The following is a 26498-nucleotide window of genomic DNA, read 5'->3' on the forward strand; positions in this document are numbered from 1 at the left end:
AATAGATCCATGCGTTTACCGCAACTATGACAACGACTGAAAACCATGGAAACGTAACCGTACAATTCCACCGGAAATGCAAAACCGGCTTCCGGTTTTTTGACCATATGATGATGCAATTTATAAATCGATAAAAGTCGTATTTTGATCAACATTACATCTGAAATTAATAATTTCACTCATAAGCCGTGTAATAACTGGGATAATGTAGAGTTGGTCTGTGATTATGGAGAAATAAAGACTAAGACATCCTTCATCAAAGCCCATACAGATGTGACTGATAAGCATCTATACAGTAGTGACACTGACAGGCTGCTGGTGCAGATACAACAAGACACCTACAGTACTGTACATCCAAAAAACAGTCAAATGTTTTTTTTCTGATATCTGAGATCTATTGATCAATATTTGTTTACAATCAATAGAAAAAATGACTGTGTGTAACATTGCAGCAGTTGTGAATCATCATCATCTGACTCTGCTGCTTTGAGCCTTCTGATGTTCCAGCTTTAGCCCAACTTCAGTAAACTTATTATCTGTTCTCAACCTCAAAAACAAAACTTATCTGCAACAAACGTAGACATGGAAACATATTTGCTAAGAAGTGTTTGGCAAGAAGAACTGGACAATAATTACTGTCATCTAAATTTTAGAGCTGCAACATAATGGAATAATAATGGACATAATGGACTGTGATGTTATGTAAAAGTCACAAACCTTGTTGTAGACTCTCCTTGCTCCTTCCTGTGGGCGATGAGAAGAACAGAATGATATTTTAGAAAACATCCTTTCATAATAGATACGCATTAACTCTTACAGGACCATACCAGCACTTAACGTGTTTAATCTCATGTATTACTGTACAACATTTAAAGGGATGCACCAACTTTTTTTTTCGTGTCTTGCCTCACTCCAGAGTCCATGACCAGCAGATAGACACCATCCTTTCGACTGTGCGTGCAGTAGCAAGGGAGATAGAGCCGTATCGCTTGTAATTAGCTTAGCTCAAACACTGGAAGTGTATAGGTAGTGTTAGCCTGCCTCCACCTAAAGTCATCAGAGAAACTCTTCAGCAACTCTAAACAGAAACCGACGGGCCGATCTTCGTCTCAGAGCTGACAAAACTCTCCGGTGAGGCATCTTGAGCGGTCAAATGCCGGTAACGGGACGAGATCGGTCAAAACGGAGGGTTCAAGCAAAGACGCTTTATTTTGGTTCAAGCTAGCTACATTGAGGGTAGGTTAGCTTCCTATTTCAAAGTAAAAGCACAAATTCTATCATCATGGTTTTCTGTATGTAAAGGGCAACGGGTGTTTTATTTTGTGAAAGTAACTGGAATTGCGTTGGTCACAACGGCTAGCTTGAGTAGCGCCAAATTCGTCTGAACAAAATTGTAAACAGCTGGTATGTAGACAAATAAAGACACACTGCTGATCTAAACGGCTACTTTCTCACCTAAAAATGTTTGAAATGTCGATAAGGTGATATATTTACAGAGTTTAGAGCTAAAATGAAATCAGCTTCTGACTGCTGATTTTGGCTCGGGTAGGAGGCAGGTTAACACTACCTATACACTTCCAGCATTTGAGCTAAGCTAATTACGGGCGATACGGCTCTGTCTCCCTTGTTACTGCACACACAGTCAAAAGGATGGTGTCTATCTGCTTGTCATGGACCCGGGCGTGAGGCAAGACATGAAAAAAAAATGTTGGCGTATCCCTTTAACCATATTGAACCAAATGCTGTGTTTTAGAAATTTGCAAGTCCTTTTTTCTTTTTTGTAAAATATAAAAAATAGTTTTTTGTTCAAGAATGGTTGGCACGGATATTAGGAATACATTTGAATCTGATTTGTAGTGAAGAGGCTAAAACGTTTAAACACTGCTATGGTCCTTTAACATGATAGGAAGATTTTTGAAGGGCTTGTCTGCAACTGCTTTTTATAACAGCAGAGGAGGACAGCAACACATCAATCAATACTAAGCATTCCAGGGGACAGCAGGCTCACTACAGACATGCAGGTCTATGCAGACTGTACAGGCAAACTAAAGAAGCACTTGCAAAAAAAAAGTGAAGGTGATGACTGAGCAACAGAAGATTTGCCACATATTCATTTTAACACAGTGTCTCTTGTTTTGTACATTATGATCACAGCTGTACAATGTCACTGCAGATGATTTCCCTAATATTTCCAGGCTCCATACTGTACGGGGTTCTGGGCGATTTCATGTAGCCTACACAAACACACACACACACACACACACACACACACACACACACACACACACACACACACACACACACACACACAAGGAGGTCGAAAACACACACCTCTACAAGTGTGTAACTGAGAAATCTAAATTCAAAATTGTAATTCTGCCATAAATAGAAAGAATTGCAAAAGCAGGGAGTCTCCTATAGTTTTGCTGAGCGTGCATCAATGTGGTCAGAACAATTTGACTAGAACTAGTAACATCAGGTTTAAATCTGCTGTCTGGGGTATTCAGATGGAGAAGAAAAGGAAACTGCCACATGCTGATATCACCATGATAACAGCAGCATACAGCAGGGATCTATGTCACATTACAGTATCTGTGTGAATTAGACCTTCTGTTTTCAACCCATGCTCACTACCTGTGTAGCTCTTACTCCTTCTGTGATTCATAGTTGCAGTTCTACACACAACTTGATCACTTAGCAGTATTGACAATACTGTACTGTAAATAAAGTTTTTTCCCCCTGCCTGTTTTATTGTCCTCTTCTTTTTTGCATATTTGTCACACTTCAATGTTTAAGATCATCAAACACAGTTACAAAAAGTAATTCCCCAATCAGTGTGTAAAAATCGGTGAACATAAACTTGACCGTAAATAAAATAAAACTATTTTTTTCTTTATAATTTACACTTTCTTCCTTTTTTCTTGACTAAATGACTCAAAGTGCAGATGTGAAATTGTGAAAATGTCCATATATAAACTCTCATGACATTGTGACAATGGGTTTTTGATCTCTCCGTGTGTGTGTGTGTGTATGTGTGTGCGCACCCACCGGTTTGTTAATGCGAACCCCCTCCATACTGAACCCCATTGTATCTCCATATAGACATTTGTCAGCAAACAGTAGAATATGCACTGTAGCTCCAGATCAGGACTGAGTCACTGACAATTTACAGAGACTCAAGTTCTGCAAATCCAATGGAAGCCTGATTGGCTCATTGAGTAGCCGTCAAAAACAGATATACTGTATTATAGAGGGCGGAGGCTAAAATTGCTTGCCTCAGCCTCTCAAAGAGACAAGAGTTTAAAGTGCTAGGTCCACTGAGTTCTCACAGTGACTGTAGTCAGAAGGAGAGCCTGACCTCGCGTGAATCATGCTGAGAGATAAAAAATGTTCATTATATAATAAGAGTAACAATTAAGGGTTCGGAGATGTCTTTGGAGTCAGCGTTTTTGTGCTAATTCACACAAATTGAGATTAACAGAGCCTGGAAATGATTAGTCTTTTTGATGGCTGTGGACCATTTTCCATTTAGAAAAGGAAATTATTGAAATGAATGCATTTATATGTTGAATTACGGAAAAAAGAGCAGGTACATTAATCAATAAGAGAGGAGCAGAAAAGTTACATCAAAAGTTAAACTTTGAAAATCATAATAGCAACTAATAAGGTACATAAATGAATTATAGGGAAAGATGGCTCAAGTGGCACAAACACCAAATACAGACACCAGCTGCCATAGTTGTACCTACTTTGTAGGGCTGCAGGTATGCAACGCCTTCAAGTGAGGCTTCCAGGTAGCAATGGAAACCGAGTTCTCATCAGCCGCATAACTACGCCAAACACAACTGCATGCAGGAATACACAAAACCAAGAGGAAGAAAAAGAACAGAGAGAACCCAAATGAAAAAGGGAAGGGGAAAGAAAAAAAAACAAAGCCAAGGAGGGAGGGAGGAAAAGGATGAGGAGAACAGAAAACAAAAAAAAAAGCTGATTAGTGAAAAAACAAAAAAACTGGTGCTTCACACGTCTGTGGTTGGGCGGAGGTCAGGCATGGATACATGCCTGTGGGAGGGCAGGAGGCTCTCATAGTGCCGCCATGTGGCATCCAGGTAGGGCCTGGTGCTGTCTGTGGAGTAATAACGCCACGCAGCCTGGTACAACATGAGGGTAGACAGGATGAAGAGGAGGCGGTGGTGGACAGATGGCATGAGGAGTAGAAGTCAGGAGGACAGAGGGATGGAAGAGAGGAGGGAGGACAGACAGCGGAGGAGCACGGGAGGAGAGGAGGTGAGAGGGACAGGAAGGGTACGGCAAGTATATGAGGAGAGTGGGTTTACCAAACTGGTGTGTTTGGAGCTTCAACAGGAGAAGGAAGGAGTAAATAAAACACCTCCCGAGCCATTAGAGAGCTTACTGCAGAGTGAGGAGGAGGGGGAGGAGGAGGAGGGGGCACAGTGGTGAAGCTACCGGCCTAATGCATGTTACCGGGAGAGTCCATGATGGAAACACACAGAGAAACTGGCAAATGATAAAACATCATTGAAGACTATTAATCAAATTTTTTCTACATGGCAGGTATTCAGATCTCTTCACTACATCACTGACAACAGTTTTATGTTCCAGGCCCCAAACTGGCACAGAGTGTGAGAGGAACAGAAGGAAGGTGAGGAAGGGTGTGGGTGGTGGTGGTGGGGTGCTTTACCTGGAGGAGGGAGGCGGCTGGGTTTCCTCCTTTTTTCAAAGTGCTTCTGTCTGTGTTCTTGCTCTTGGACCTTCAGAGCGAAGCCAGAGCCCAGAATACCCTGGAATGAGATTAACACAATAAATACTGGTATGTTCTTCTTATTTCTATTGTTATTATATTAATTTTATATTTGTGTTGTGTTTTATACCTGTTTTTATTGCTGTTTTTAATCTGAATTCCACTCTGACTTTGCTCTATTTTGATTTTGAAGTGTCTCTGAGCATCTGTAAAAGGCGCTTACGAAGACATACATACAGTACATATTATTTATTATACTATATTTATAATTATAGATATATATATATATATATGGATCATTCTTCAACTAGGGCATATTTGATCTTGAAATTTTAGAAATCAAACGTATATTTTGAGAAATTTTTTAACATTTAAGAGGGATTGGAATGTCCACAAATTCGGGCCGGGAGCAATGGGAATATAGTTAAAACAATACATATTAACACTATGATTTATATAGTAAAATTAATAAGTTATCTATAATTTAATTTTTCAATTTCCTCTTGATGTCATGTAAGTGTGCCAAAAATAAAAAAAACAGACAAATTTGCCTGTAGTTGAAGAATGACCCATATACATATATATACACATGTATATACTGTATATACTTTTGATGTATACTTTTTAAACCATTATTATCACTATTATCACCAGTGTGAAGCACCCCATATGTGAATATGTTTGCTACAGTATGTACTGTATAATCTATGCAATAGACAATGGTTGCTGATCTTTGTGCTTTGTATAAATAAGATGAAGATTGTCTGTGCTGTTGTGTTGCAACTATGCTGACGTCCCTCTGCAAATGAAATAAAATAAAATAAAAAATTGATCACAAAAAAAAGAGAAAAAGAATAAATACTGGAACGTTTCTATGCCAAGACTCTTATGTGTCACTGAGGAAGACATTACAAACTCTAATGAGAACATCCACTACCACAGCATGAGAAATCAACCCACATGTCATATATTTATAATCCAGAGGAACAGTCAGGCTTTTGGCTAGTATGTTTATTCCCTGTCAGTCACATGTACCAGGCCTCAAGGCATCTCACATAATAGACGTAGCCTTTGTGCATACCATGTTTTTCATTTCTGCAGAAGTTCTGCCAAAAACTTTTATTCGTGGAACTGTCCGGGGGCCATGCCTGAATAGTCTTTTCTGACCACTGCTTGAAGATCGACAAGTTGGTTTCATATTAAAACCAAACAATAGAAATATTTGCCTAGCTAATCTCAGCCTGAAGATGCAATGATAAGATTTGTTTTTCTCTCAGTTTGGAGAGAACTAGCTGCTCCAGTAGCTGCTTCCCTCTTGTCTCCAGATTAGCTTCACTTAAAGGGATAGTTCAACATTTTGGCAAATTGGCCCATTGCCTATAATCCCTATAGTCATAGCAGTAGGTTTGTTACCTTTAATTGTTGGTGCAAGCTATTTTAGAACGGCGGAGCGGAGCAGCAGGCTGTTCAGAGCTACGCTACGGAGGCTAAGGGAATTTCTTGGTTTCCCCTCATCAAACTCATCAAATACACAATCCAACAACTCCAAAACACTCTGGTGGACAAGTTGTGAGCTGCACATCACCACACTATGAGATAATAACACAACGTTACCACACAGAGTTGTTTTAGAGTAAATTCATGCAAAACCGCTGATGAGCGTTGTGTTCAGGGACAGTTTTTCAGCAAGCAGTCTCTGTATTTCCACGGAAAACGGCTCCGTTTCGTAAGTTCTGTTATTATCTCATAGCGTGGTGAATGTGCAGTCACAACTTGTCCACGAAAGCGTTTTGGAGTTTTTTGATTTTGTATTGATGAGTTGATGAGGGAAACCAACCATCCCATTAGCCTCCATAGCGTAGCTCTGAGCAGCTCACAGCTCTGCTCCACCGTTCTAAAATAGCTTGCACCGACGATTAAGGTAACAAACCTACTGCTATGACTATAGCGATTATGGCAATGGGCCAATTTGCCAAAATGTTGAACGATCCTTTAATGCTAAGATCACTTCCTGCCTCTAGCATCTGTGGTTTGAACCGATACGAGGAGCAGAATCAACACAATCATCTCAGTTCATGTCCCAAAATATACTACAAGTTCTATACAATAAATATACAACTGTATGCAGTCAAATTAATTTACATATAAGCAATATCTTGAGGCTTTTGGTTCATAGGAAGCTTGTCACAACCGTTAGAACTGAACCTTCAATTCTGAACTATATTTCAGAATTGAAGGTGCTCTTCTTGTGACTGATCTGTTTCTCACCAAAGTCTCAATTTTCTTCCTCCTGACATGCAAAGACTTTATGATTTTTTTCAAGGCACACTGTGCAGATTTGATGTTTACATTGGTGGAACAGTGTGAAACTGTTGGCAGGAATGTGATGTGTTTGTACCGTTGTGAGAAACTCACACGGCACCTTTAATCACAGCTAGAATTATGCAAATTCAGCTGAGTCACTTCAATCATCATGTCAAAAGCTTTTCACATAAAAATGAATGAAAAAAAAAAGTTACATTCAATAAGTTCAATTTTTGCCTCCTTTCATTATTTTAGTTACTTTGAGCTTCACCTCAGAGACTTGAATCAACATCAGCATAAAGACAAAGTTAATAGCTGTGTCTGGCTGTGTAATTCAACAAGCAATCAGTCAGAGAGGATTAATCAACCTCTGTAATAAAAGGCAGAGACAAAGGAATGAGTTGAATAGTTGGGACTTACAGCTGGCAAAGCAAAGAAGGAGATGCCCAGGAGGGCGAAGCCTGCAGACAGCATCCGTCCTGTCCACGTCTTCGCGTCTTGTCCCCATAGCCAATGGGTTGTCAGGGTGATCTGTCAACACAAATAAATTATAACTGGGTCCGTATGATTCTCAATATTGACATGCCTCAGAACAGAATGGACATTGATGAAATACCAGGAATCTATCACGCAGCAGCACTGTGTTTGGTGTGTGTCAGCTCATCTGACAATCCAGTCAATGTGCTCTGTGGCAGAAAGTAGTTCCAGTGAAAACTGCTCGTGTGACCTGGATATTGTTTACTGAAATGCATACTATAAATTACTGGTGGGAGATTTTATGTATTTTATTTAATTTTTATATTTTTATTTATTATAACTGTATTTATTGAAATGTTTTTGAATGAGTGAGTGTTGTTTTTGATATGCCACCATGCAGAGTTGTGCTCCAATCTTGGTTGTATGCTTTTGCAACAATGACAATTAAAGCTCTCTATTCTATTCTATTCTATTCTATTCTATTCTATTATATTCTATTCTATATTCCTTTTTTTATTTTTATTTTTTAAGAGCATCAAAAAGGAGGAGTGACTTATTGTTCTGTGAATTATGAAAAATACCTTTGGTGTCTTTTTAAGTTTGTATAACACGGATTAAAGTCAATCTTTAGACAACCCTTTCTTTCTTTCTTTCTTTCTTTCTTTCTTTCTTTCTTTCTTTCTTTCTTTCTTTCTTTCTTTCTTTCTTTCTTTCTTTCCTACCCTCTCCATTCCTTTCTCTCCCTCTGTGTTAGCCGTCTCTTGTTGTGTAGAGCTGTATTATATTTGCATGCTGCTTGATTTTGCCACACAGAGACATGATGTGAAAGGATGCCTCCAGGCAGTGCAATCACATCTGAGTGATTAGACCTGTGTGGAGGCTGACTGGGATTGGGTCTGTTTGGCCTTGGCTCTACAGTCACTGATGAAAGCCTGTAGCCGAAATGTTTATTCTGTCTTGACTAAAAAGCTTTCTGAAGCGCAGTATGTGGGCTGCTGTTGTTGCGCTGCATGTGATGATGCTATAAGCGCGATCTGTAAAGACAGGAGAGGCCATATTTCAATAATGAGTCATAGCAATGGCACTTACATGGTACTGAAGGATATATGAGCACTGAAAGGAGCCGTTCACATGTGTCAGCAAAAGCCTGAAAATAGCATCTAATGCGGTGTATTCATTATTTAATGACAGGAGCAAATGAACCTGGCGCTGCTCGCACCGCTCCTGATTACAGCAGCTGTCAGATTGTCTCTGTGCTCAACTGTCTCTCCATCCATACATCTGTGTTTTGGCAGGGTGGTCATCATGATTATCAGTCATTCGGGCTCTGATTGCTCCGCACAACAAAGGTAGAGGCAGCCATTATACCATTATGACTTTTTGCCCATTATATGAGCAGAGCTAATGTTTGAACCCTCTGGGCTCTAGCTGTGTCCAGTTCATCTTCTTCTTATTCTTCTTTTTTTTGACCATATTAGCTGTGATAATGCAGATGGAATTACATTTCCCAAAAATTCCTTGTTATTTAGGTAAAATGACTTTCATTCTAAACTCAACACTTTGAAAATTCTGAATGTTTTCTACCAGAATACTGTATGTCATTGGTCCATTTTTGGCCAAGGGAGTGATTTCATGTATTCTTAGTTTCCAATAGGGACAAACGATGGCTTATCACACTGCACTGGAGCAAATGAATGACACAATTTTGGTTGTGATCTTATTAATAATAATAATGATAATACAAGAAAAAATGATAGCGCTGTGAATATAGATATTGATATGATTTTATTAATTGTCATTTAGAGGTTGTTTACCTTGCAGTTGTGTATTGTGCAAACAAACTGGAATTTGAAGGGTTGAAACATACTTATATTTTATACTTACGACAACTGATGTTAGTTTGAAACTTTATGCAGCAAAAGTAGCAAAAAAATTCAAAACTATTACAGGGGACAGTGATCTTGAACAAACCCAGAGGGCTAATGGGGGTGTGTCGATGCTCAGAGGCAACACAGTGATCAATCACTGTTAAATATCCCAGTGTTCTTACTACAGAACACTGGGATATAGTTGTGAGTGACTAGTTGTTTTTTGAAGAATAGTTAGTGCAGTTTATGAGATAACATGCAACTCTGAGTTCTTCTGTTGCTAAGGAAAAAAAACAAATCTATTCAACAAACAGCTACAGGTCAAATATTCATCTCCATTAAGAATTAAGAGTATATTCCTCCACACTCACCGTGCCCCACCACAAGGCATCAGCGTAGGTGGCAAACTCCTTGTTAAACTTGTTTTCCACAAGGTAGACGAGGAACGAGGAGAAGATGAGAACCAGGAAGCCGATGTACCAGGCGGTTACCAGCTCCTGCAGGCAGAGTTTAAAACTCACATTCACAGTGTGATCATGGAGAAAAGAGACTTTGGTTTATGAACGTTTACAGCAGAGCAGTATGAACCGGCTTTTCTGTGAGCAGCAGGTGATACAAGGTAAAGTAATGGCCAGTTACTGGATCTGTGTTTGACAGTAAAGACACCGGTGGGAGCTGTTCATAGACACCCGGCAACAAAGGTGCAGCAAACTAGACACATACATCATTTAGCTTATTAGACAGGAAGCTGCTGCAATCTTTCACTGCATACAATAATGTTAGTAACGCGGTGCAACAAGTATTCCTTCACTGAAATACAAATAGAGAACAGTAAAAATTCAATATTACAAGTAAAAGAGCTGCATGAATCCTCCCACTTCAGTGTAATTTTACAACTGTAGTTGGTGGAGCCTCTTTAAGTTCGAGTGGCTCATGTCTGGCTTATTGTTTCTACTAAAAGAAGGTGATGTGAGAGTTAGGTGAACACCTAAAAAAATGTTTTATAAGACGTCACAAACCAACAAAGAAAACACTGTTTTATTCCTGAACTTCCGGTTGTATTAAAAGGATAGTTCAACATTTTGGCAAATTGGCCCATTGCCATAATCCCTATAGTCATAGCAGTAGGTTCGTTACCTTTAATTGTCGGTGCAAGCTATTTTTAGAACGGTGGAGCAGAGCCGCAAGCTGCTCAGAGCTACGCTACAGAGCCTAATGGGATTTCTTGGTTTCCCTCATCAAACTCATCAAATACACAATCCAACAACTCCAAAACGCTCTGGTGGACAAGTTGACACGTTATGAGACAGAGCTGTTTTAGAGGTAAATTCATGCAAAACCGCTGATGCACGTTGCCGCGTTACCAGGAACAGTTTTTCAGCAAGCAGTCTCTGTATTTGCCTCTAAAACAACTCTGTCTCGTAACATTTCATTATTATCTCATAGCGTGGTGAATGTGCAGGTCACAACTTGTCCACCAGAGCGTTTTGGAGTTGTTGGATTGTGTATTTGATGAGTTTGATGAGGGAAACCAAGCAGCTTGGCCATTTTAAAAACAGCTCGCACCGACAAATAAAGGTAACAAACCTACTGCTAGACTATAGGGATTATGGCAATGGCAATGGCAATTTGCCAAAATGTTGAATTATCCCTTTTATGATAATGTATGTACTTGGTATCAAATATAAATACTTGAGTGCAAGTACCTCAACATTGGATTGAACTCCTTAGGCAGTTTCCACCCCTTCTAATAATCAGGAGTCACTCTCATGTACATGGAGATCATTATGTGCAACAACAAGAAGTCATAACCGTAAACCAGATCAGGTTTGGGTTCAGGCCACTTCATTGTGTTTTCCTGGGCCTCTGGAAGGTACAGTACTTTAATTACCTTGTGTCTGATTGGTGCTGCATTATTACATCTGTCTTGCCTGAAGCTCAGAAACTTCAGATTTGCTTATTTTCAAATGGCATTTCTTTTATCTGTGATCCAGCCAGGCGTGTGGGTACATGAGTGTTCTGTGTTGCAGGTAGATGTACAATCTAAAAGAATTACAGGCAGTAATGAACAGCCTCAGGTATCAGCACTTTTAGTTTATGAGTTTAGCTGTACTTGTACTGTAAGGGCTGCTGTGGAACAGATTTACTGACTGATTACTTTGCATTGACAGTGGCTGGACAGGTAGAGTCTGGTCCGGTCCCCAAACTGACAGTTGGATCCAGTTGGTTGATGATCACATTTATGGCTCAATAGAACCCTGCCAACCACACCACACAGCCCCTCACATTAAAGATGCTTATCATGGTGGTGGTCGCAGGGGCCATTTGGCAGCCACGCTAACGTCAGTCTGCCCCAGGGCAGCTGTGGCTACAGACGTACAGTAGTTTACCACCACCGGTAATGTAGTATGAATGAATAATGCTTCCTGTAAGTGCTTTGGGTATCTGGCAACGATAAGGAAGCACTATATAAATGTAAGCCATTATCATTAGGTAAATACTGTACAGTATGCGTTTACGACATTCCCCCCTGGGACACACCCCTCTGATCAGGACTGAGTGGTAAAACTTTCCTTAACATAGTGGAGTGTAGTGGACCAAGGGTAAAAATATGGATCACATGCTCAAATTAAGGACAATTGGACTTGACAGAGATCTCTAAGAGCTACCAAAAAAACCCCAGCTCTTCCCCATTTTAGGAAAGCATTCTCAAGTTGTGGCAGCAAGCTAGTTCTCTACAGGCTGAGCTGGGCCGAACAGACCCGCGGGTTCGTGTCGAAAAATAAATGACTTGGCTTGCATGTTTTTTTTTGGCTTCTACTGCACATGGTTTCATTTTGGTAACCTCAGTGACTTCTGTTGTGACATCTCATTCATACCCTCTGTTGTAGTTGGTTTGTCAAGACAGAACTAACAAATTTAACATTTCGGAATTTTCGAAAAATCTGGTTACGGGTACCCCAACTTTGAGTAGATTTTTAGGGGGTTTCTTACCGGAGTCGAATTTCAACATTTTATTACATGACATTACACACCTTAACACAATGGTGAAGAAATTTCTTGGCAATAATTTACTTCCCAGATTTTCATATGTTTCCAATGGAGAATAATGTGGAAAAATGCAATGCTGAGGTCAAAGACCCCTAAAGGTCACCAAAGGTCAGCCACCAAAGTGGTTCCACGTCTGAAATCAAACCTTGGGGTACGTAGATGAAATGCTGAAAGTTTCATGCTTTAGTCATAAAATGCACAATTAGTTTGCTTGTCTGCCCCACTAAACATCTATCTTGAGTCAATGACTTCACTTTATAATGATAGAGTGATAGTTATATTCACTACAGTTTTCATTACTAGATAGATAGATAGATAGATAGATAGATAGATAGATAGATAGATAGATAGATAGATAGATAGATAGATAGATAGATAGATAGATAGATAGATAGATAGATAGATAGATAGATAGATTGGCAACATACAGAATGTTTTAAAAACAATAAAACATACGTCAACACAACTGCTACCAAAGGAATAAAAACACAAAAAGCCATCGGTCATTTAGTCTTGTACTCCACATTCTAAACCTCCAGCCCCCCTCCCTGTCCTCCTACCTTGCTGTGTGCGTAGACCACGGAGCCCAGCAGCTTCCAGGTGCCTCCTCTCCGGTCCATACGCACCATACGCAGGATCTGCAGGAAACGCAGGCTCCGCAGAACCGAAGTAGCGAAGATGTTGCCCTGACTTCCTGCCGACACCACCGCCACCGACGCTATCAACACGATGATATCTGGAAGAAACACATACAGTAAGGGCTTACTGAAATCAACTTCTACAATTCATTAGGAATCAACCCTGAAAACAAACAATGACAGAAACAGGTTGCACTTCACAAAAAACGACTTGTCTTAGCAGAGAGTGCTCATAAAATCTGACTTCAACGGGGCGGTCACAACATTTTGGGTTGAGAATGGAGTGACCGATTGGATGCTGATGTATATTTTTTATTTTCTCATTTTTATTTTTTCTCTTCTTTTCTTGTTTTGCTTCTTATCACAACTGATCTAAATCCATTGACTGAAAAAAATTTTGAACTTAAAGGGACAACGAGGAGTTTCAATTTGGTTATTTAAAAGTCTCACGTTAATGTGGATGAATCTACGTTACCACTTGTTAATGGCTCCATTTTCGATAAATATAGGTTTTGTCTTTATGGTTATTTTGTTATTATTAGTGGTGGCGGAAATGCTGGTCGAGCCGACCAGCGTTTCTTTACTTTCGGTTTCGTGGCAAGTCATGAGAATAACGCCGCCGAATCGCCGTTTATGGTCGGGACTACGACGGTATGTGATCGTCTTCCAACCTCTGACTTTAATTATTGATGAATGAAAACATGAGTCCGTCTTGCGCCGGTCAAAGAAATGTACGGTGCGCGCGGAGGCTCATAAATGTAGTGTGAAAACACTTTGCTTTTCCAAAACTCCTCGTTGTCCCTTTAAACTCATGATTATTATGCAGTTGGTAGACAATGTTGACATTAGCAGTGGTATCAGTTAACAAGGTGTGTTTACAGTATAAATGACAGTGGCACAGACCACCTACTCACTGTACCTGGACATGTTTAATATGAACCTGTGCATAATTTGAACAGCTTAGTATTGAAGGCACAATAACAGGGTACGTTTATGGCACAAGGCCCAGTTTAATATCATACACAATTTTATACCTGCTCTATCTCCCCTTTAGTTTGGGGGTCCTTTGCCTGAAAAACATCAAAGACCCCTAATCTCAACTAAAGGTGAATTGTATTAATATTGATCTTGAAAAAAGAGGGGTATTTTCTATACGCACATCATGTTTCGAATTCCAAAAAATAAAAGAATAAAAACAATTCACAAGCTTTAAGCATGGATAATGGTTTTTCAATGTTTTTCTGTGTTGAATAATCATTTTTGTCAAAATTGTATATCAATGTCTACATTCTATAAATTGTTTTTTTTTATCTATTCCCATATATCTTGTGATTCTGAATGTTGTACTATTTATGATATTTATGCGATTATTGATATTTATGGGCAATCAAATAATGTGTGATGTTATCTTATTTATTTTTTGTTAAATATTTATATTAATCTTCACGCACAAGGAGGCAATCTTAAGCCTATTTATGTGCCCCCTTGCCTTCAGGTTCGCCCCCTTTGTCTAATTGGACCACACATCAATATACTTGCAAGCCTATTGGTGGCTCATGTTTATATAGAGATGTGTTTCCCATGGTTCCTATGTAGCACCTGAAGAAGACCAGTTGGTTGAAACATTGTGTGTAATAAAGAAATCTTTTGTGGCTCCCTCCCAGCATGTGTGCGGACATACCCTTGATCTTACAGACAGCCTGGAGGCTCATTCAACCCTCAGGATCAGAATATGTGGATGTGGCTTGATGTTTATCTCCATCTCCTCACTGTCACCTCTCTGCCGCCCCTCACTGTGACAAATGACCCCGACAAAGCCTCCTTATTACTGGAGCTGACATAAGCTGCCAGGGCCATCACCAGCACAATACTCTACTGTGTACTCTGCCTATACACACTATGTCGCCTGGAGACCACATGGACCAGACAGTCAGGAGAATAGAAGTCACATGTTCAGCGTCTCCACATGGGCTCCATTGGTTCCTCATAAAAACATCCTGGAGTGCACAAGTGCACACTAACTGTGTAACTGTACGCGCCGCAGACTGTGACACAAACATCAACAAACAAAGGCACAGACAGGCCGACAGACGCACACGCTGATTTCACTCCGTCCAGAAGAAAACCACACTGAGCAAATGAATAACATTAAACCACAAAGAACACAGACAAATAAAGCTGCTTTCACTCAAACACTAAACTATTCCCCTCCTCCTGCCCCTCTGCCCCATGACAAACACATCTTCCATTCCAGTGACGCGCCATGTGAAACCCTAACCCTCCAGTAGTGTTGTTGTTGTGTTTTCACCACAGTGTGGCTGACGGCTCCTTCTATAAACCATGTAGCAGTTGACTCATGGTGGAGGGGGTAGAGGGGAAAAAGTCAGCAGCAGCATGAAAAATACATGAATGACCCCACAGGGGGCCGAGGCTCTCCTGTGGGTTCACTTCACTCCCTTTCAAAGGAGAGAGTGAAAAACATCAAGCATAGGGTGAATATGCAGGGTCACTGTTTCACACAAAAAAAGAATTAAAATCATCTTCAGAGAAAAGAAAATGACCCATAATGCACCTTCATGTACACGAACATTATGTGCATCTGCCTGATTTTGTGTTGGTTCATTTTGCTGCCAAATACACAACAAACTGTGCTGCAGTGTGTGTATCCTGACAGATTTCTATCAGAAGCAGCATGAACTTGTTCAGCAGTTGGATGGGAGCACACGGGCCATGCAGCCTTCTCTCCCCACGTGTTCAATCATCATTCTTCCTGCTTCTAACACATCAACTCTGAGGACAACATGTTCACCTGCTGCCTGATATATCCACCCACTAACAGGAGCCAAGATGAAGTGGTATTCACTGTTATCACTGTTATATTTGTAGATCATTAGACACTGTACAGTAATGCACTGGGTTCTCCATCGCCCATACATTTTAAATCTCTAAATGGTCTTGCCCCGCCCTACCACTCTGAGCTACTGCACCCATATACAGTACATCCACCTGCACTCTCAGGTCAGCTGATCAGCTGCTCCTGACTGTGACAGAAACTAATATGAAGTTCAGGGGGGACTGTGTCTTTTCTGTTGCAGCTCCAAAACTATGGAAGGATCTAGAGCTGCAACAATTAATCGATTAACCGAACATTAATCGATTATTAAATTAATCGTCAACTATTTTGATAATCGAATAATCGGTTTGGGTAGTTTTTTCAAGAAAAAAAAGTCAAAATTCTCTGATTTCAGCTTCTTAAATGTGAATATTTCTGGTTTCTTTGTTCCTTTATGACAATAAACTGAGTCTCTCTTTGGTTTGTGGACAAAACAAGACATCTTGTGGTTTGGGAAACACTGATTGACATTTTTCAACAATTATAACATTTTATTGACCGAACAACTAATCGTTTAATCGTTAAATAATCGACAGATTAATCGATAATGAAAATGATTGTTAGTTGCAGCCCTAGAAGGATCTGTCTCAACACATCAGACAGGCCTCTTCTTAAAACTCACCTCTTCTCCTTGGCCTTTGTTCCCTAGTAAGACATTGACTCTGTCTGATTTTATTTTATTTTATCTTAGCTTTAGCTATTATTTTTACCCATGTTGTATGTGTTTTAATTTATTGTATTTGTTTTTATATGTAATTTTATGCCTTATGTAAGATGTTATGTCTTTATTTCTGATGCTTTTATTTATTATTCTGTGCAGCACTTTGGTCCATAGTGGATGCTTTAGAGTGCTCAACAAATAAAGTTGGATTGGATTGGATAGAAAATACAAGCAACCCAGAAGCTAGTGCAGTGTTACTGTATGTGTTACAAACTGGTGGAGAAAGCAACAGCAAATCACAGAGTATTATGAATCAGATGTGTGTGTGATTGTTTAGATTTCTTGCTATTTAGTTTCTCATCAGAACGTCCTGTGTTCTTAGTGCCGACAAACTGTGGCACAAACATCCACAAACAGAGGCACTGTCTGTGCTGGCATATACACACATAGAATATTTTGAGTTCACATGGAATATTTACAGGAGCAGTAAACCTTGGCAAACATTATCCTGGCACTAATATGACTCTGTACTGAGCCAATTTGTTAAATGCATCTGTGATAACCAGTAATTGAGGATACACACTGCCACAAATAACACTTTTTAGCAGAATCTGGCATGTTATTTGAAAATAATTATTTTTTAAACAATTTCATGGATGAGCTTTTGGAATGATTTCATATCTGGGTGCAATCATTTGCGCCGGAGTCAAATATGACAGAAAACATGTTTGCTTCAAGAGTTCAGACTCATTTTAGATTTTTCATATTATATAGGGGAAGTGACTGATTACAGCTCACAGAAGACTATTAATATATAAAATAGTAATATAGGTCCAGGGAGATGGCAGCTCTAATCTAGAAATGTTACAGGTAGACTTAACACCATGACAACACAGGTCAGACCAGGGCCGTCACTAGGAATTCTGGGCCCCCTGAAAGAATACTAAAGTGGGCCCCTGCCCCCTGACTTTTCCACTTTTTTTCTTAGACTACGTACGTATGTATTATCATTTTTTTTATTTAGCTTACTTTGTTTTGATGCTAATGCAGCATTACTATGAGTATCAGTCAGAATAATTCAATCATACAAAGATTAGACTACTGGGGTTTTTGTGGGCCCTACTGAGCGTTGGGCCCCTAGAGTTATCATCACCTTTCTCCCCTATACAACGGCCCTGGGTCAGACCAGGAGGAACTTCCACCTCCAACAGTCACCCACCCAAAGAAACTTCATCTGCTCCCTCTGCTTAAATGAATAAAATCAAAAGTAAAAAAGAAGAGGAGTTCCAGAAAAAAAGCCAATAATCATCACCACCGCTGCAGTGGAACACGGAGAGTTAAAAGTGAACTCCTCAGATCTGTAAAGCCGTATCAGTTCACAGTCTAATAGAAGGTCATCAAACTGATTTATTTAGTCTTGCTGAACAGTATCATGATGACTATGTTAGCCTAAATTAATCCACCCCCGCTCATATTAATGGCACATTCTCTGAGGCACTGGCCAGGGAAGTGGAGTTGTAGTCATTTAAGCCTCAAGCCTTTTAATCAACACTAAACCTCATTTGAAAGCAAAGTAAAGGATGTTCAAAGACTTTCACACTTGAACTACAAGTACTATTGTTTTTGTCATAGTATACTACACTGTTGGCTCATGCACTGAATCTGACATTTTTAGCAAGTTTAGTGTAGCCTACTAATGAAGTACAGACAGTCAGGGTAGATTGTGATATTCAACAATGATACCACTGAGCTGTGTGTATCTCATTATTACACTCAATTAGCTTTTCTCAGTAGTAAACCCATTCACTGAAGTGATTCAGTCAGCATTCCATTCAGTGCTCCGTCTCAACATAACAGATGGCTCCTGCGCTAACTTTAGCCCCTCCCAGAGTGAACCAAACAGCATCTACTGCCCAATTACAAAGAAGACAGTAAAAATAAAGGAGATTGGATATTAGAAAGAAAAGGAAATTGTATTTCACTAATCTATCTATCTATCTATCTATCTATCTATCTATCTATCTATCTATCTATCTATCTATCTATCTATCTATCTATCTATCTATCTGTCTGTCTGTCTGTCTGTCTGTCTGTCTGTCTGTCTGTCTGTCTCTTTCTTTCTTTCTTTCTTTCTTTCTTTCTTTCTTTCTTTCTTTCTTTCTACCCCTCTGTCTTTTTACTTCTTTCTTTCTTTCTTTCTTTCTTTCTTTCTTTCTTTCTTTCTTTCTTTCTTTCTTTCTTCAAACTATTTCAACAGTTTCTTCTACCTTTTTAACATTTTCTTCAGCTCATTCAGCATTTCTTCAGCAATGACGTTCAGCTATCTGATTCTTTTCCATTATAACAGAGCATGACAATGCCCCCAAAATTACAACCAGTGTCAAAAATAACATTTTTTATTGACAAGAAGAAGACTGAGTCCTGCAACAGATGGTCTACCCCCCCCCCCCCCCCCCACAGAGTCCTCAGTCTGGGATTACACACTGAGACAGCCTCAAGAACTACGATTTGATTTAGGTTTCTTCTGAACTTTGTATGAAGTGAATCCATAAATAAAGACTATTTTCTTTATCTTCTTCCTTTATCTTCTCTTTACTTATCGTGCCTAAAACGCTTGCACTTTACTGTATGTTGCAACAGATCATCCTGTGAACCCGCATCCCCCCTCCATCTGTCTCTTACTGCTCAGGTGATCGGAGTTCAGCTCATTTTCTCTTTCTTTTTTTTTCTATTTATCCCATCATCTCCCTCATTTTCTCTCATTGTCTCACTCTCTTCCTTTTTTTGTTTTTTAACCTAAAATCCCCTCAGCACTGGCTACACCATGTGATGACATGAGCTGCTGGTACCCTGTGTGACCCCCTCAGCCCTGCTCTCCCTCTCTGCTTTCCAAGAAGCTGCAGAGAGAGAGAGACCCATGTATAAACAGTGGAAAGAATAAAAGGCACTTAATGCAACCTCATTACGTAAATGCTCGCTGCTCTTTTGAGTTCTGACCACAAGTGAAAATGACACGAGCAAACTCCGGTCAATAGCGTGCCGCGGAGCTGTGTTTACGTCGAACATCAAATTGCGGCGACCGCAGTCCACTAGAGGGCAAGCAGAGGGCGAGTGGAAGGTGAAACGGTGAAGGAGGGGAAGAGATGATGCTGCAGCTGGAAGATATGACTTTTATGAGGGAAATTATTAAAGGGATAGTTCACCCAAAATTGAAATTTCACTCATTATCTACTCACCCTCATGTGGACTAAGGGCTGGGAGAAGTTTCAGAGTCCTCCGTGGCTTCTCTGAGTTACAGGGGGTCTCGGCGTAGCAGTGCATGTCCATATAACGGTTGCAAATGGATACCAACTGTCTTCGTAACAAAAAGACACACCAAAAAACATCCAAAAAAACATCCAAATACCTCCATGCTGCTCGTATGTAATGTCCATCTTGTATTGAAGCCCCGAAATGCGAAATTGTCCTGAAAAAAATTAAATAAGTCTATATTTCAAGCTTGTTTTGTAGCGGAAGCTCCTCTCCCTGGTTCGTCCAAATTTGACGAACCAGGAAGAGGAGCTTCCGCTACAAAACAAGCTTGAAATATAGACTTATTTAATTTTTTTTCGGAACAATTTTGCATTTTGGGGCTTCAATACAAGACAGACATTACATACGAGCAGCATGGAGGTATCTGGATGTTTTTTGGTGTGTCTTTTTGTTACGAAGACAGAAACTTCTCCCAGCCCTTAGTCCACATGAGGGTGAGTAGATAATGAGTGAAATTTCAATTTTGGGTGAACTATCCCTTGAACGTCTACTCTATTCCAACGAAAGAGCTTGAGAGAGAACTCACCTATGACACAGAAGGGTTTCCTGGCGAAGCGCAGTCGTCCCTGCCATCCTCTGTAGCGGCAGCAGCATCCCGCAGACCAGATCCGAACGATGTACTCCAACCCGAACACCACAATCATCACAAACTCCTGTTCCACAGCAGAAACAACAGCTACATTGGCCTAACAGGACTCTGATGTGGTTTTACAATTATCATAGTTAAATTATAAATAATTAAGTTCAGTAAAAAAAATCATTATGGGTCATCACAGATTATAAATATGATCATCATGAATACAAACAGGCCCTCTGTTAATGCACACACATTGATTCAGATTCTATTAGATAACAGCGCTGTGCTGTAATTACTTGAGTGTAATTTGTGAAATGATGCCTGCAGCTGCAGAGGAAATCATGATCAGTGAGGAAAATGACCTCTTCTCTCAGTTAGAGGCGTTTGAAAAACATGTTACACTTAGAGTCTTTTACAGTAAAGAGCATTTTTGTCCTTGTGTCCTCAATCTGTCCATCCTGAGTCAATTTCCCATTTTAACAACTGACACTAAATCCATCAACCACTTATCTTGAAGTCTGTTGTTTACTATTTTATCCTGAGCTGTTGGACCCAATAACTCTCTGTTTGTCCAAAGAGTCTTCCACGGTCAAACTGGATTGTTAACCAGGCTTTTCTGTCTGACTCTGGGAGGGGGCCATGTTGGACAATTGTCATTTTTGTCATGACACCAAAGCTCAACAGAGACTAAGACTAAGACTAAGTAAAAACTAGTCAATTCTTAAAAATAAAAACTAAACTCAAACTGCTTCCAAACTAAAACTAAACTGAAATAAAAAAAGCAAACTGAAAAACTAAATAAAAATAAAAACTAATGAAATTTTTTTAAACTATAATAACCTTGCCCTGAGGTCAACATTTCTTATCTGTTCAAGTATTTTAAAGCCATTAAATGGATTATTATGAACTGTGGAGAAGAAGTACAGCAATACAGTTAATTACATTCCCATCATCCTGAGCTGGGTTTGGCTCCACAAACACTGCATGCAGAAGTGGTAAAGACTTTCAGCTTGTTAGCATACAGTGTACAGTCATAGAGTACATGATGCTTAAAGTACCACTTTGCAGCCAGTCTTTACAGCCAGTGACAAATGGATCATAATGGAGTATGTTTCTGTTAAAAGAGTTTACATCGGGATGAATTGAGCGTTGTTTAATCCCAATTATTTGATTTAATTTTAAACGGCATTGAACAGCATAATTATACTGAACTAATTAGACGGCTCAATCTTTTCAGCTAATGCTGATAATAGTGTTTGAAAGTAGGGCCCGGCCGGTCCAATATGGATCGGCTGAATACATTTTTATTTTATTTTTTTAAAGAAAAAAGAAACAAATGGCAGCTAAAACACTTAAAGCAGAAGTAAGCGGAATGTTTGTGTTAATATAAGTCTTAAATAGTTCTATCTTCCGACAGCAATCACTTATATAGAGTGTTTGGTCTGAAACACGGGTCTGTCAGTCACTCTGCTCTGCTGTAAGCCGAGGAGAAAACTTTCCTTGTATCCTACAACCTTTATCCAATGAGGAGAGAGAACGGCATAAAGGGGCGGTCCTCTCTGTGTGTGCAGCCAAGGGATGCGCGTGAATGTGGTGACGTAGGGACGAGGGCGGGGACTGCTAACTCCATCAGGAAGTTAGCCAAAACGACCGGATCGCTTACTTCTGCTTTAATACAAAGATATAAATTGAATGGAGAACATTTTAATATTTTCAAATCTATCTTTTATCTCTCTTTTATCTTCAAAAACTGTTGTGTGGGGCCACGTTTAGCTCAGTGGGTAGAGTAGGTGTCCCATATACAGAGGCTATAGTCCTCGCTGCAGCCGGCCCCGTATCGAATCCCAACTTGGACATGCAAAGGGCATTTGCTGCATGTCATTCCCCCTTTCTCTGCCTCCCCATTTCCTGTCTCTCCACTAAACTATCAATATAAGTAAATAAAATATACATTAAAAAAAACTAAGTCATATTCCCTGCACTTCATTAGTGAAAAAAGAAGTGTTAATCAGCGTCTATTGTCCAATTTTTGGCCGATTAACGATTATTCTCAAAGGGTTGTATAGTAATCGGTCGCGCCATATCTGAAAGTCACAATTATCACTCTACTGTATATTGGCCTGATATGATCTGACTCAAACACAGTCGATGTAGTGAATGACTAGGAGCATCTACAGTACAAATAAAAAAAGAAACCCAAGCTTTGCCCCTCGTGCTTGTTTTCTTCCAGCCCAGTGTACTACTCTCAGTACCACGGCCTGAATCTGATCTGGCACACACACAGCATGGTGATCAGATGCTGCTTTCACATTTGGACTAATTCTTGGACACACAGAGAAAATCCTCTGGCTGTCAGTCAAAAATAGAGGACAACTGCCAGACTCTGCTCAGGTGTTGAAGTTATCTGGGCCAGACTCTGACGGAGGCAGCGTATGTCAGGCCAGACGTGGGTTTAACGCTGAGGCTCTGGTGTGAACAGGGATGTCAGAACTACTTGTTTTCACAATTAATCGCTGTATTAAACACTACAATTAATGGATCGTAAAGATTCCTAAATACCGTCACTTTCCAAATAAGATTATGTATGAACCATGTCAGCAGATGTGCACCAAAGTAAAGGTAAATGCACAGATACTGGTCCATTTACCTAAAGTAACATTGAATTGGTAGGAATTTAAATGCTAGAGTGTCATTTGTAATTAAAAAAAAAAAGATTATAATTAACTTTTGGTATCGATGACAATTAATGACTTGAATATTTCAAACACTTTCCCTGTGGGGTTAAAAATTGGTCATATTTTGATAAATATTTAAAATGTTTTGTGTAAATAATTAGCCATGTATATTTTATCTATTTGATTTTACACATTCATAGTGTTGTGAAATTAATTAATGCATAATAATCGTGATAATAGTAATACCGTGATTATTTCTCTGACAGTAATCGTACAAAGAAAATCTATAATGGTGAGGTGTGAATATTGTGAGACAAGTTTCTTACCAGGATGAGGAGACAGTGTGAGGAGAAGTCCTGATGAGCCGGGATGGTGGAGAAGACTGAGAGCACCAGGCAGCTGAAGACCAGGACGAACCTGGAGAAAACAACAGAAAGACAAAACAATGCTTACACAACCACAACCAGACAGGGTGACCTCAGCTCAGTGACCACAACACACTGACCAGCAGATCAAATCACACATTCCATCCAAAACATCATTTCCACTGGTCTGCCGGGCCGAGGACTGTTACACTGCATTTCCCCTCTGTCGCAAGCTCATGAACCCACTTTGGCTCTTGGAGGAAGAGCAGCTCGCAAACAACCTGGCAGCACAATCACAGAACTTATTTCCTCTTCTGCAGTGAACCATGAGCCCAGCTATTATTCAATTTCCTGAGATATCAAGTTAATCATTGCTTGTTTGTGCAACATGATTTGCAAGAAACAAGCAGTGAAACTGAGGCTATTGGAAAACAAGCAACATCCGACCATTTCCACACTCTTGACTGTTGCTCCCTCCGCCGGGAAACTGTAGCCCTTCCATCCTCATAACCATTTTTTCCATCACATGCGTCTTCCAAAAACACATTGTTGTATGAAATATGAGCACCAAGCTTTAGAGTTATGGTGGCTCTTGATGTTAAATGGTGAGAGCACATCTGTGTTTTATCATCTCCGATCTCCCCCCTAAGCCCGCTTCAGACAGACGGGACTAAATGCTGTGTGCGTATTTTCTTTTCACTGTTGTCCAAGGAGAGGTTACTCTGGACAGACATGGCTTGTTTCAGTCATGTTTGTACAGTCACACAATACTAATTTAGTGAGGAGACCTTCGAGCAAGCTTGAACCTTAAAGGAACACATTATGGAAATATCACTTTTTGAAGGCTCTTTAGGTGTGTGTCTTGCCTTCCAGTCCCCAAAATGTGAGAACTGACAAAGAAATCTGTCATTTTCAGACTCCCTAGGTTGAAAGCCATTTGGTTTTACGAGCTGTTCCCTCAGTTGTCTGACAGTGATGTAATTAGTTTTTGAATTTGCATAATACCGTACAGTTAAGTAGAAGTGGCAAGGCGGGGCAAGCAGTGGTTCATTTGCATTTAAAGGGACAGGCACTGAAACCAGCCGTTCTGAACAGGGCTGTTTAGAGAGGATGAAAAGAGCTGTGATGTTTGATCCTTGGGGGTTTTTGACCAAAGCATGTCACAGACATGTCTTTAAGACACCTTGTGGAAAAGGGGCAGAATATGTCTCCTTTAAGTTCTCTAAAAAAAAAAAAAAGAATCATGATGAAGAGATCCATCAGCCTCCAGATAGTCAAAAACATTTACTCCCTGTTCCTGACATGTACTGTACGTATGTGAGATAATTCACTGTTTACTGTGTATACAGCTCACTGTGTGCTGTAGAATACATTTAATGCAGCTTTTAATTAGAGTATCTGCAAGTATGTGTTATGAAGTAAGTGCTGAAAGCCTGGACTTGTCACATTAACATGATGCAATGATTAAATGATGATTAGTAAGTGTCCAAAATGTCAATTAACTGCAACAATCAGTAAAGAGTTTCATGTATAGGGTTAAGTGAACAAGAAGTAAAATAACTATGTGTCTATTTCATACTGTGAGGTAGATAAGACTCCATGGGCATCAAAATAATAAGCCAAAATGTAAATATGCGTTATTGATTATTTCAAATATATTAATGAAAGCAGCAGCAGGTGTTATATTATTCAACAGGATTCAAAATTTAACATCTGGAGTTGGAGTTGACTTGGATAATGAGGTGACACTGGTAACTGGACACAATCACACAAACATCCATTTATCCATTCACAGGAATTCACACAGAGCTTGTATCTACAGTACACATACTGTATGAAGCTTTTCTACTATACATTCACATTCACATTCACATTCACATTCACATTCACATTCACATTCACATTCGGTATCTTGTCTAAGGAGTCGGATTGTTCAAAATGTAGACTGAGGGAGCCAGGAACTGAACCACCGACCCAGTGGATGATCCACTCCACTTGCTGAGCCACAGCCGCCCGCTGGTGTGAATGCTATTATGTCTTCATAGTCCAGGTGCCTGATCACTGAGGGCTGGAAAGTGCTGTGAAACTCTGTCATCTGTCAGTCCACAGAGGAAGAGTAACTGGTGCATTTGTTTACATGAGAAGATTTACCACTTCACCACAAATACGGGATGTATGTTCCTCTTCAAAACGCTGCTCTCTTCCTTTAGATATGTTATTATGTGACAATGTGCTGCTCCTGTGCACCATGTCCTGTTTTTTCAGTTTTTTTTTTTCAGGTTTCCAATTAGTGCAAGCATCGCTCCCTGCATGCATAATTTCCTGCAGCAAACGTATGAGTGGAAAAATGGTTTAATAGCATTGACTCGTTTACGGCATATGAAAACAGGTTTTGATATAATAGAAACTGTATGAATAGAAAAGTGAACATACAGTATATCGCACGCACCTGACCTTTAAAAAAAATCTTATTTGATTTTGCTGTATTTTTATTGCTTTCACTGTTCTTTTATTGTTTTTACTTATTCTTCTTTTTTTGGTACACCGAAAGGATTGTTGCAAAGGGCTGTATAAAGTACATTACATTTATGGTAGTACAATACAGGTGTGCAATATAGGTGTGTATGTGTGTGTGCACAATAGTATGTGAGAAATCGGGTTGAGACAGCAGAAAGGGAGGTCAGTGTTAATTAAGAAAAAATTAGGGAGAAAAAATAAGAAGAAGAAAGAAGAAACTACAAGGACACATGTTTCACAGCTGGCTCCACCCATAGCACAGTTGGTCCACCATGTCCACAGCTGTATACAAGTAGAGACTGGGGACTCCCTGCTATCCGCATCATCACGCAATTGAAAGGAAGTCTTTCAAGTTTGAGAATGCACCAATCACTACAATGTCCAGCGTCTGTGTGAAA

General features: G+C 39.8%; 1 pseudogene across 1 annotated transcript in view; it reads right to left on the reverse strand.

Annotated features, from left to right (window-relative positions):
- LOC310990825 (potassium voltage-gated channel subfamily KQT member 5-like) overlaps positions 1-26498 on the reverse strand; it is a 161050-nt pseudogene that overhangs the window by 22256 nt on the left and 112296 nt on the right. Inside the window, exons 2-9 of the transcript in view lie at positions 23545-23635; positions 20493-20619; positions 13023-13198; positions 9783-9908; positions 7487-7597; positions 4703-4802; positions 3750-3844; positions 718-744 (exon numbers count right to left, since the gene is read on the reverse strand). The product of the transcript in view is annotated as a potassium voltage-gated channel subfamily KQT member 5-like (transcript). The remainder of the gene's footprint in view (positions 1-717; positions 745-3749; positions 3845-4702; positions 4803-7486; positions 7598-9782; positions 9909-13022; positions 13199-20492; positions 20620-23544; positions 23636-26498) is intronic.

Source organism: Trachurus trachurus (genome assembly GCF_905171665.1).
Source record: "Trachurus trachurus genome assembly, chromosome: 1".
In the NCBI taxonomy this organism is placed as follows: Eukaryota; Metazoa; Chordata; class Actinopteri; order Carangiformes; family Carangidae; genus Trachurus; species Trachurus trachurus.